This window comes from Setaria italica, chromosome VII (genome assembly GCF_000263155.2).
Source record: "Setaria italica strain Yugu1 chromosome VII, Setaria_italica_v2.0, whole genome shotgun sequence".
NCBI classification, from domain to species: Eukaryota; Viridiplantae; Streptophyta; class Magnoliopsida; order Poales; family Poaceae; genus Setaria; species Setaria italica.
The window spans coordinates 34,242,531-34,254,207 of record NC_028456.1 but is presented as its reverse complement, the minus strand read 5'-3'; the positions used below and the strand labels follow the sequence as shown (position 1 = coordinate 34,254,207).

The 11,677-nt window shown below is 44.6% G+C and overlaps 1 pseudogene; it reads left to right on the top strand.

The window, feature by feature from the left end:
- Positions 1 to 6,179: 6,179 nt before the first annotated feature.
- On the top strand, positions 6,180 to 8,321 carry LOC101777111 (annotated as a pseudogene).
- Positions 8,322 to 11,677: the final 3,356 nt, after the last annotated feature.

Sequence of the window (11,677 nt, the reverse complement as noted above, 5' to 3'; positions counted from 1 at the left end):
ATATGATTGTGGCCACTCTGGTTCCTGTTAGTTGTGGACTGGCCGCACTACGGGAAACTTTAAATTTGCCGAGTGTTTTATTTTTGCCGAGTGTTTTTTTTCGGACACTCGGCAAACAAAAAACACTCGGCAAAAAAAAACACTCGGCAAATAGTGGCTTTGCCGAGTGTCAAATAAAAAACACTCGGCAAATAGTGGCTTTGCCGAGTGTCAAATAAAAAACACTCGGTAAAGAGGGGGGTTTGCCGAGTGTCAAAAAAAACACTCGGCAAAGAGGAGGGTTTGCCGAGTGTCAAAAAAAACACTCGGCAAGGAGGGGGGTTTGCCCAGTGTTTTTTTTGACACTCGGCAAAAAAATAAATTTTTTTTCTCTTTTCACCATGAAATTTTTTCTACTCCCCACATACAACATTTGGTACTCCATGTTAAAATTTGGTATATTTTTGAATTTATTTGCTATATTTAATTAATTAATTGCATTTCAAGGGAATTTTTGGTATAAGTCAAATTTGAACTGCAAGTGATTCAAATTATGGAATAAAATGAGTAGAAAAATGATATTCATGTTATTTGGACCAATTTGAGACCTAACCCATGAAATGAAAAGAAATTTCGAACATCTTGTTCAGGAAACACGACCATGAACGTGTCGCAGTAGTATTTTTACATTGTAAAAAAAACAATCAAAGTCTGCAAATCTTAAGATTTGTCATGATGTGATGATATAATACGTGGAGGCTGTGGAAAAAAATTGAGAAGGTTTTGCACATTTCATCATGTATGATGATTACAAATCGAAGCATCTCAGAAGAAGAATAGTAACTTTAAGAAGGATTCAATAAAATTTAGAGTCGAAGTGACGGTCGAGTTCGGTTTGACTACAAAACTTTTTGTATAGTCAGTAGAAAACCTATATTGATTCGTGTGAAAATTTGGTATTTTTTTAAAACTGTTGGATATTTTTTAAATTTTTTTCAAAAAATGTTTGCCGAGTGTCCTACGATGGACACTCGGCAAAGAAACTCTTTATCGAGTGTCCACGAAGGACACTCGGCAAACCAAGTGCCCGGCCCCCTCATAAGTGCCTCCGCCGGCCCCCCTCTCTCACATCCCGGCCGGCCCCCCTCACTCCCTCCTCTCTCACTCCCCTCACTCCCTCCTCTCTCCCTCCTCTCTACCTCCCGCCGCCGCCCGAAGACCCCTGCCGCCGCGCGCCGCCCGGCGCCCCCCACCGCCGCCCGCCGCCCGGCATGCCGCCCGGCGCAGCCCGCCGACGCCCGGCGGCCCCGGCCCCGCCGCCGCCGCCCCAGCCCCCGGATCCGCCCGCCGCCCCCCCGGCGCCCGGCCCCCGGCCCCCGGATCCGCCGCCTGCCCGTCCCCTCCACCGGATCCGCCGGCGCCGGGGCCTGAAGAGAAGAGGAGAGGATGGTGGCGGCGGCGGTGGCGGCGGAGCAGTGGCGCCCGTGTATGATTTTTTTTTATTTTTTCAATAATTGTTCGCCGAGTGTTTTCTGGGCACTCGGCAAAGTCTTTGCTGAGTGCCCGACACAAGACACTCGGCGAACTATTGTTTGCCGACTCTCACAAGACACTCGGCGAACTATTGTTTGCCGACTCTATATTTGTCGTGTGCCGTTTGCCGAGTGTTACACTCGGCAAACGGTTCGTCGAGGGTATTCTGCCCTTCGCCGAGTGCCCCTGGCACTCGGCAATTTGACTGTGTCCCGTAGTGCCGGTTGCATTTGACCATCGATCATCATCCAACACTCGTGTAATCATGACTATCAAGCATAAACTTTCTGGTGACTGTGTAATGGTTCCTCGGTCATGGAATGCAAGTCAAATGGATCATGGTTCCCCGTCATGATCACTACTTACAGATATGCTCCTTCCATTTCTTCTAGATATAGCTGCTAGTGCTATGTGTCTTTTTATCCCTTGAAGGCTTGAGCACTAAGAGAGAGCTACTAATAATGATATTAAAAAGGCTATGCACAAACACATTACTATATATATGAAAGGAATGAAACAAAGCCTATGAAGTAGTAAGGGTCACCTACGTTGCGTACGTCACGGCCAAGACATCATCACGTCATCATGTGTAAAGGAGCTATGCAGAAGCTACCTTCACTCTTGAGCAAAATCAGATATGGTGGCCTAGCAGTGGCAAACAACGAACAGCACGGATTAGCAAGGTTCCAAGTGGAAATACAATGCAACTTGTGGTTGTGGGCCAGGATGGAACCTTGCGCTAGCTAAGATCCAGCAAGGACGTACAGTTATGCAACTTCAGCAACTCTCCTCATGTATAGTAGAAGTGGTGTACAAGTAAAGATACCACCATCACCAGTAACCAGTTCGTTGCTTTTTGTTTTTTTACGAGTAATCTCTGCTTTGTCCCTGTTTAAACTTTTAGATGAAATAACTTTTAGCCATATTTCATTTCACTGCACAACCTTCAATTCGAAACTGGTTTGTTACTAACTTGCACCACCTCCGAAGAGAGAGGAGATTATATATTTGTATTATTATTGTTCATTTTCACAGAGGAGATGCATGGGATCTGCTAGATCGACAATGAGCTAGACATTTTATTTCAAAAAAAAATGACGATGATCTATCCAGCAGAAATTAAAGCGTTCTACTACATTTGAATTCTCAATTTCCTTGCAAATTAAATTAAATTGCAATAGGCCAGCATGCCATCTCCAAGAAGACAAACAAAACATCTCCGATCCACTGGTGGATGCATGCATGCCAAATTGATGAGCGCAATAATGCCACCATCAAACATATAGGACCAGTACTAGATGCCATGCACGCACCCATCCATTAGGATCTTGACTTCTTTTATTTCTACCTACCTTTGTATTCCCTCCGTCCCAAATTACTATTCGTTTTGAACTTTTCTAGATGCATAGTTTTTGCTATGCACCTAGATATATATTATGTCTAGATAGTGCCTGTTTGGTTCATAAGTCCAAAGTTTAGTTCCTGTCATTAGTCCATGATTTGATAATGTGATGCTACAGTAATTATATGCTAATCATGGATTAATTAGGCTTAATAGATTCGTCTCGCGAATTAGTCTCCATCTGTGCAATTGGTTTTGTAATTAGTCTATGTTTAATACTCTTAATTAGTATCTAAACATTCAATGTGACATGGACTAAACTTTAGTCCGTGGAACCAAACACCCCCTTAGAAAAGCCAAAACGAATAGTAATTTGGGACGGAGGGAGTATGCATTTGACGATGACCAGTTCGATCCACACGAAAATCATAGGAGGGGAAACTTAGTACATAGTACCATAGCTACACCTTCATATAGTTACACCTTTTGTAGATATACAAGAAAAAGGCAGTTCCAATGACCTTCCTTTTATATGGATGCCATCTTTGAAGAAAACAGTCTTGCTTCTTCTCCCTCCGTTCCAAATTATAGGTCGTTTTGGCTTTTCTAGGTTAGAACCTATAAAAGCCAAAATGACCTACAATTTGGTTTGGAGGGAGTACTTGTTGCGTGTTTAACCTAATGCATACCACCTCTTTTTTCAATAGTGAGATATTAGGGTTTGCAAAGATTAATCCTAGATTTTTTTACTGATAATTAGTTAAATTACATGCATATTTAGTGTATAAATTTTGAATGCATCCATATATTCGTACTTCACACACACCTTTTAGGATGATAATTTTTGTTGCAATTGATAATGATATATTGCGAGCGAAATCAATGGCCAAAGTATACTCAGGAGATTTTTTAAAGAAAAATCTTAATACACTCTATAAAAAGAAAAGGAGAAAGTGTTACATAATTAAGTCACAACGTCTCCATCATGCACTATGCACATTTTATTATTTACATATCAGATTCAGCAGGACAAAAAGGCAGTACATGCTGTGTTTTGCATCTTGTGTGTTAGATGACCATTTCCTTTATTGGAATGTCACTTTCAGAACTGCTCTTGTGTTTTCCAAACAGACTATATATAATTGCTCTTGTTAAGAAAAATGATTTGGTACTTAAAATTGCATTGATTGACTAGGTGAAGGCAGATATTATTGTACACTATTGATTGTAATTGTCAAACATTATTATTGGGAAAATACTGATAAAATTAATGATCTAGCTATAGCACGATCTTCAAAACTAACATGAATCCATATGTTGTCATCTTGACACCTTTTAGCTAGTTGAGTTGGTATTGTTGGAGGCCCTCTAAGCATGGGTTTGGTTTTGGAACGACGTGGGTTAGGTTGGAACTGACCCACTTTTGTGAGTTGGAGTCGACCCATCTCGTGTTTGGACGAAAGGGATGGAGAGGGATGGGTTGGACCCAGTTTTTTGTTTGTTTGAGGGGTTGAGAGGGATGGGATGGATGCCATGTTAACACCGTTAGCAACGGGGTCCACCTGTCAACTGCGGGGCCTACCTATCATCCTCTTTTATTTTTTTCCATGTTATCTTCTTCCTCCCCGCACTGGCCCCCCGCCTCCTCCCCGCCCCAGCGCTGGCCACCTCCTCGCTGCCCCCGTGCCGACCCCCGCCTCTTCCCTACCTGCTCCCTCCTCCCCACCCCAGCGTCGGCCGCCGGCTCCTCCCTGTCGCCCCTGCGCAAGCCGGCTCCTCCCCGTCCTGCACGGACATGCTGCTCAAGGAAACGGAGCAACAACGCCGTCCATCTAGGTTGGAATGGTCCGCTCATTTTGGTGGAATCCATCCAATCCGAATCTAGAGAGTATATTCCCTTCTAGGTCCAACCCAACCCACATGCCTTTTAAACCAAACGCGGGATGATGTGGGTCGAACCCGTTCCGATCCAGTAACAAATACATGGTAACACACGTGTAATCACCGTTCACACTATATATCTGATGATTGTAAGGATTTCACGTTCACTGAATCCGCATGAGCCATGCGGCACTGACCATCACCGCGCTATGACCCAGGCACTTCTTTTAGATGATGCTCTTTTCATTCCTTGAGCTGTAAGAGGATATTAGTCATAAATAAGTACATAAGTACACATAATAATAAACCAAAATAAAATGCCCATTAGATCGCGTCATATCTAACGTCATTTTGTCATACTATATAACATTATACACTGGAAAAAACAATATTTTTACAGGCAGCTAAATGCCATTTGCAGAGGCAGCAAGCGTGCATCTACATCGCCCGCTTCGCCGCTTGTAGAAATTACTAGATTGGTGAAGAAAATATAGATAAACTGGAAAAACTGCACAAAATGTTTGAAGTTGTTTCTCAGTCGGAAACCCCCGTCTTTTTTATTTTCTAGTCATTTTTGCAAAAGATTCTCACAAATACGCTCCTGGCGGAATCAATTTCAAAAATGGACCCTTAGCTTGGCGCCATCCACGCTGGCGCCAAGCTTACATATCTCGGCGCCAGCCATCCTGGCGCCAAGGTCCATGCGCAGCTGCTGACGCGGATGCCAACGTGGTGGGGGCTTGGCACCATCCATGGCGTCAAGCCTTGGCGTCGTGGATCTTGACGCCGAGTAATTTACCCCATGCCTCCTGGTGTTTCGAACGAAACAAGTATAATTATTCCGAGGAGTGTGCAACAAACTATGCTCTAATTCAAATGGTTAGGACGTGCGCTTCTTATCCTAAAGACCTGAGTTCAAACCTCTAGGTTTGAACTAGCCGGTGGGGGCACAGCCGTGTAGTCCCACTTGGCAGGTGAAAGGCACTCCCATCTTGTGACTTGTGAGCCATGTCGACTTGTGAGCTTGTCGCATCGCATGAGTTGCTTGCTGGCAGGACGCTTGAGGAGCTGCCACGCACACGGGCCCACAAGTCAGAGGAGCTTGACTTGCAAAAAGGCCCCTGGCAAGAATCGAAACGTTAGGAAAGAGGACGTGACAGGACAAAAGCGGCAAAAGGCAATAGGCATGCTCCTCCCTCAGACACTGACAACGAAACCCATAATTCCTTGGGCCCACTTTTCAGCGACCGGAAACGGTCATCTCCACGCGGAGCAGCCGCCCAGGGGCAAACCGGTAACTCCGCGTGCCGCGCCAACTGTAAGCCCGTGTCTTTTATTCCCGGGAAAATAATAAATTTTCAGTAAAACCCCTGGAGAAAAGAAGGAATTCCCATCAAAACCCTTGGCTCTGTCTCGTGCCGCCTACAGGGAAATCTTCCCCAAGAGCCTCCTGTTTCTCTCTCTAGCTGCCCTGCAACCTCGCTCCCTCCTCGTCTTCAATCCCCAACCAAACCCCTCTCCACTCTCACTCTCGCCCGCGTCGCAATCATTCGTGGGGGCGCTGTGCTGCGGTGTGCTTTAATCCCTCCCCTTCCCAAATTTCTGTGGCGTCCAGTCTCTCTGCTTGGATTTCGCCAGGATTGAGTAATCGCCTCCCTCCTCTTCTCCTCCCAATTTCTCTCTTTTCCATCTGGGTCGCGTCTGCTTCTTCCCGATTTGGTGCCATCCCACCACCTCTTGTTGGACTCCGTCCTTCACACCTGTCCTCCTCGCTTCCATCGCCATTGCCGCTCTCCCTTTCTCTCTGCTAAAGCCGCCTGCTTTCTTGGACCGGCTCGGGTCGGGGCTCGACACGGCCGGGCGTAAATGCCCGTCCGTGCGGAGGATCCCAGCCTTCTCCGCTCCAAATCTTGTCCTTGTCCCCCCCCAATTAAGAGCAGGACAAGATTCTTCGACGCTCCCTAATCCTAGTAGCCAGAGATGACAAATTCGTCCTGACTACTCTTGCCCAGGCAGGCTCTCCGGCGGCGGCTCAGCTCTGGGAGCCGCCCCACTGCTATGGGCTTCTTGATCTGCGCCTGCCTCCTCCAGCTCCTGCTCTTGGCCACCTCTTCCGGGGTGGCGGCGCAGTCGCAGCCGCTCTCGCCTGCGAGGATCCTCGACGCGACGCTGCAGGACTACGCGTACCGGGCGTTCGTGCGCCCGCGCACCGGCATTGTCTACAACGCCACCCTCCCCGCCAACTCACAGGCATTGCGGTCTCCGCGGACCTCCTGAGCATCGGCAGCCTGCGCCGGAAGGGCTTCGCGGACTACCTCCAGTTCGGCATCCCCCCCGGCGTCGTCGTGCAGCGCACGTCGAGCGGGTGGTGCTCGTCTACCACAACCTCGGCAACTCGTCGGACCGCTACTACCCGCTCCCCGGGTACACTTACCTCGCGCCGGTGCTCGGGCTGCTGGTCTACGACGCGGCCAACCTGTCGGCCGTGGGTCTGCAGGAGCTCGACATTATCGCGTCAGGGAGTCCGATTTCTGTGACTTTCAGCGATGTCAGGTCGGTGCCGGCAGGCAGTGCGGCGCCACGGTGTGTGGTGTTCGATTTGAATGGCGTGCCGCAGTTCCGGGACCTGGAGGCAACCAATCTGTGCTCGACGTATCACCAAGGGCACATCTCAATTGTGGTGAACTCCAGTGAGATTGCTCCGGCTCCTGCTCCACCTGGCACAATTTCCCCTCCGATACCGACAGAGGGAGGTCATAAGAAGGGAAGCTCAAAGGCGTGGAAGATTGCCGTCAGTGTGGTTGGGGCTGCCGTAGCATTGGGGCTGTTGGCTGCGCTTTTGTTGTGTTTGGTCAGGTACAAAAGGGATAAGAAGTTGGAGGTTATGGAACGGAATGCGGAGGTTGGGGAGACATTGCGGATGGCTCAAGTTGGGCGGACGCAGGCACCTGTGGCCTTAGGGACACGGACACAACCGGTGATTGAGAACGATTATGCTGCATAGTATTCTTTTGAGCTTTTTGCAGAGTTCTAGTCTAGTAACAGAAAGGCTTGATAGTTATGGCTAGCAAGGGGGGCGTCCATCGGTTGGTTGGGGCAGCAAATTTTCCATATCCATGAAGGCGATGCTAACGGCTAATTTCAGAGCTCAGGTTCTGCTCCATGAGGGTTCAGCACATTTTTTTGGTGGGTTTGTTCAGAAGGTTACATTTTGGACTGCAAGCAATGGCTATTGTTCATGTTCATAGTTGCCATGTTCATATGTGGGGAGTTCCTTTCATCTCCAAGCAAGCAATGGAGGGGAAACGTTTGTCGTGTCAGATTTGGAAGCCTCAGATATTTTTTTTGGTTTGATGTATCCAAAAGAAAATGTGCTTGGCAATAAAGCTGAGGTAACATTCATTGCACATTGCATCGTGCTGTGTTGGAGAAATTCATTCATCCAGTTTCAATTTGACTTCATTTCTTTTCCTTCTCCATTTCATGTTTAGACAACTACTAAGATGATGTAGTGATGTACATGTTTACTTATCTAGTTTTGTGGTAATTGATCTGATTCTGATAATTTAGATTCCATGGTCATTTGTTTTTAGTGTATTTTCAGGCAAATTTCCATTGTTGTTTGGGAAGCAACTTAATTTCTAATTGTTTTTCTTTTCATGATCTAACATCGCTCTTGTTAATGCCAGTTTTGTCAAATTCCACTTTTAGTGGTTGAAATGTAGGAACTAGAAGATATGTTTAGTGTAAGCATAACCAGTTGGCAAAATAAATAGTACTTAAGCAGAGGAATTCAAGAATGCTCTGTTAAGAAAAATTCCTAAGCTCCTCTTTTTTTCTTCTCTCTGTTAGTATTCTGGTTTTGTCATCGATTGTCAAGTTAGTTATGAGTATTGCGAGTTTCATGTAGAGCTGTCAGTGGGGACCTAGATGATCAATGAAGAAAAGATGCGAGTAGGAGCAGTGTGCAAAATAATTAAATAAATATGAGTTGAACAGAAGGATTAAAAAATACTCTGTTAGAAAAGTTCCAAAGCTTATCTTTTTCTCTGGTAGTATTCAGGCTTGGTCGTCAATCGTCAAGTTGGTTAGAAATATTTTACTTATAATGTAGAGCTGTCAGTGGGGACCTAGACTATCAACAAAGAAAAGTAGATGCATACATTTATACATTGAGTCATTTTGAACTCGTTACAGAATTTTCTGTGTGAACACTGTTAATGATACTGAGTAATGAAAAGGAACCTTTACCTATGGAATTCCATGCTGTTTCTTTTGCTTTTGAAATTCTAGTCGGGGGCATGAATCTTCTGATTCTCTTAAAGTCTAGGTATCAATATGTGAGCTGGCCACAAGCTTTAAGCCGCTCACTTTCTGAGCACGCACCGTTTTTTTTTTGCGGGGGGGTGGGGGGTGGGGGGGGGGGGCACTTTGTTGTTGCATGTTCAGTTTCATTTTAGAAATCATGGGAGCATGAGGAAACTGAGATATGGCTTGTATGTGTAGATTGTAGTTTGGGACTTATTATGGCTGGGAATATGATTGGCACTTCGAATTTGGTACACATGCTGTGGTGTCTCAAAGTTTGAGTTCCTTTATTCTTTATTTAAAGGAACATGATATAGTGCTGAAATTTTAAGCAACCTTGAGTAGCACTAGTAAATTAGTAGCACTTGCTGCAATCACAAGCGTGTGTATGCATCTAGCGAGTGATGATACCTAGCTGGACAGGTGATGCCAAGGATGGCAGCCAGAATGGATTTTGTAGTATATGTAGTATCTCTCAGCTGTAGGCAGAACAGACAGAGTGCTGGTTGTGGGCATCATGGGGAAGGGGAAACCAAGTGTCGTATGGTTGTTTGGCTGGAGAAAACAGCAGCTGCGGTGCCTGGGCTTTGCCGTTGTTTGTTTCTTCACATCACAGTCACAGGTTGTTCCATGATGGAGACGGAAGAAGCTAGTGGCATGAGGAGCTGGGGAAACGGGGTAAAAAGTTTTGGTTGTTTTGTGTGAAGGCTTTTGGAGATTGCTGGCAGCATTGCATTGTAGTGGAATCTTTGCTGTCAATTATGAGACTGTCACTTTAAAAGTAAACACGCAAACAGTGTAAATCTTTTGAATTCATATTTAGATTGGGTAAGCACATGAGGATAGTCACTATGTGATGGACATAGTGTAGATCCTGCGGTAGTATTGGGATACTAGCTTGTGTATGGCCAATCTGAAAGATGAATCATGGCAATCACCTGTAGGTGTAGACCCTTTTACAGTTCACATTCAAAACTAGATACACACATTTAGGATCAAATCCCATGGTAGTACTGTGGTACACCTTGTTTATGGCCAATTTTGAAAAATGAACAAAAGTTGTCACTGTGAAGGTGAAGGTCATTTGTTGTAAAACTTGATATTGGATACGCACGTTGAGGATAATCACTATGGAGGATAATCACTATGTATACCACAGTGTAGATCCCGCAGTAGTACTATGGTACTACCTTGTGTATGACCAATATGCAGAGTTTTAGAAAAATTTACATAAATTATGAGGTAATCACATAAAATATTGCATGAAGATGAATTAAGCACTTGGAGCTTAGTATATATAAGCTAATGGGCTTAATTAAAAGTGCAAAAATAAATTGCATAGAAAAATAAGGTGAAATATATTGTTACTGGGAATGTCATATGACAACACTTTGAACAATATATTCAACACTTAGGTCCTGTTTGGATACTCCGGCTAAAGTTTAGCACCTGTCACATCGAATGTTTGGATAATAATTAGAAGTATTAAACATAGACTAATTACAAAACTAATTGCACAGATGGAGTCTAATTCGCGAGATGAATCTATTAAGCCTAATTAGTCCATGATTTGATAATGTTGTGCTACAGTAACTATTTGCTAATGATGGATTAATTAGGTTTAATAGATTCGTCTCGCGAATTAGCACAGGGTTCTGCAATTAGTTTTATAATTAGCTCATGTTTAGTCCTCCTAATTAGCATCCGTATCTGATATGACACTACTAAAGTTTAGCACCTAGAATCCAAACAGCCCCTTAGTGTACATGTTATTGCGAATTGAAACACTTTGAACGATGTAACCATGGTAGTCTGTGTTATTGAATGCCACGGAGCAAACTCTTTGAATGGGTGTTGATACCACCCGCTAAAGTTTAGCACCTATCATATTGGGTGTTTGGATACTAATTAGGAGTATTAAACATAGGCTAATTACAAAACTAATTGCACAGATGGAGTCTAATTCGCGAGACGAATCTATTAAGCCTAATTAGTTCATGATTTGACAATATAGTGCTACAGTAACCATTTGCTAATGATGGAATAATTAGACTTAATAGATTCGTCTCGCGAATTAGCCCAGGAGTTCTGCAATTAGTTTTATAATTAGCTCATGTTTAGTCCTTCTAATTAGCATCCGAACATCCGATGTGACACTGCTAAAATTTAGCACCTAGTATCCAAACACCCCCTGCAACTAGCAGAAAATATAGGAATCGGAATGTGTGAGAATTTACTGTGGTAAGCTTATCTGCAACAGTACATATTATGATGCAATTTCTGATGACGCATGGTCTCAAAAATATTTATTTACATAAGGTAAATATTGTCCATCATAATTTACTTAAACACGGAGTTTAAATCTAACATTTACATGAGGTAAATGTAATACATTGCAGTAGTATACTTACGTTAAAACCTAAGGGTGAAGACAGTAAGTATCAGTAATTCAAAGAAAAGATAAGGATCCTTGTGCAAAATTGCATAATCCATTCAATTCCTTCCCACGGACGGTTTCGTTCTCTCGGAAGCGTCGCTTGGTCACGGGCGTGCGGTTCGCCGGCCATCGCCACCGACGGGGCGACGGGGGCCAGGGCGCTGGGGCCGACCACCACAGCCGCCGCTGCCGGGCAC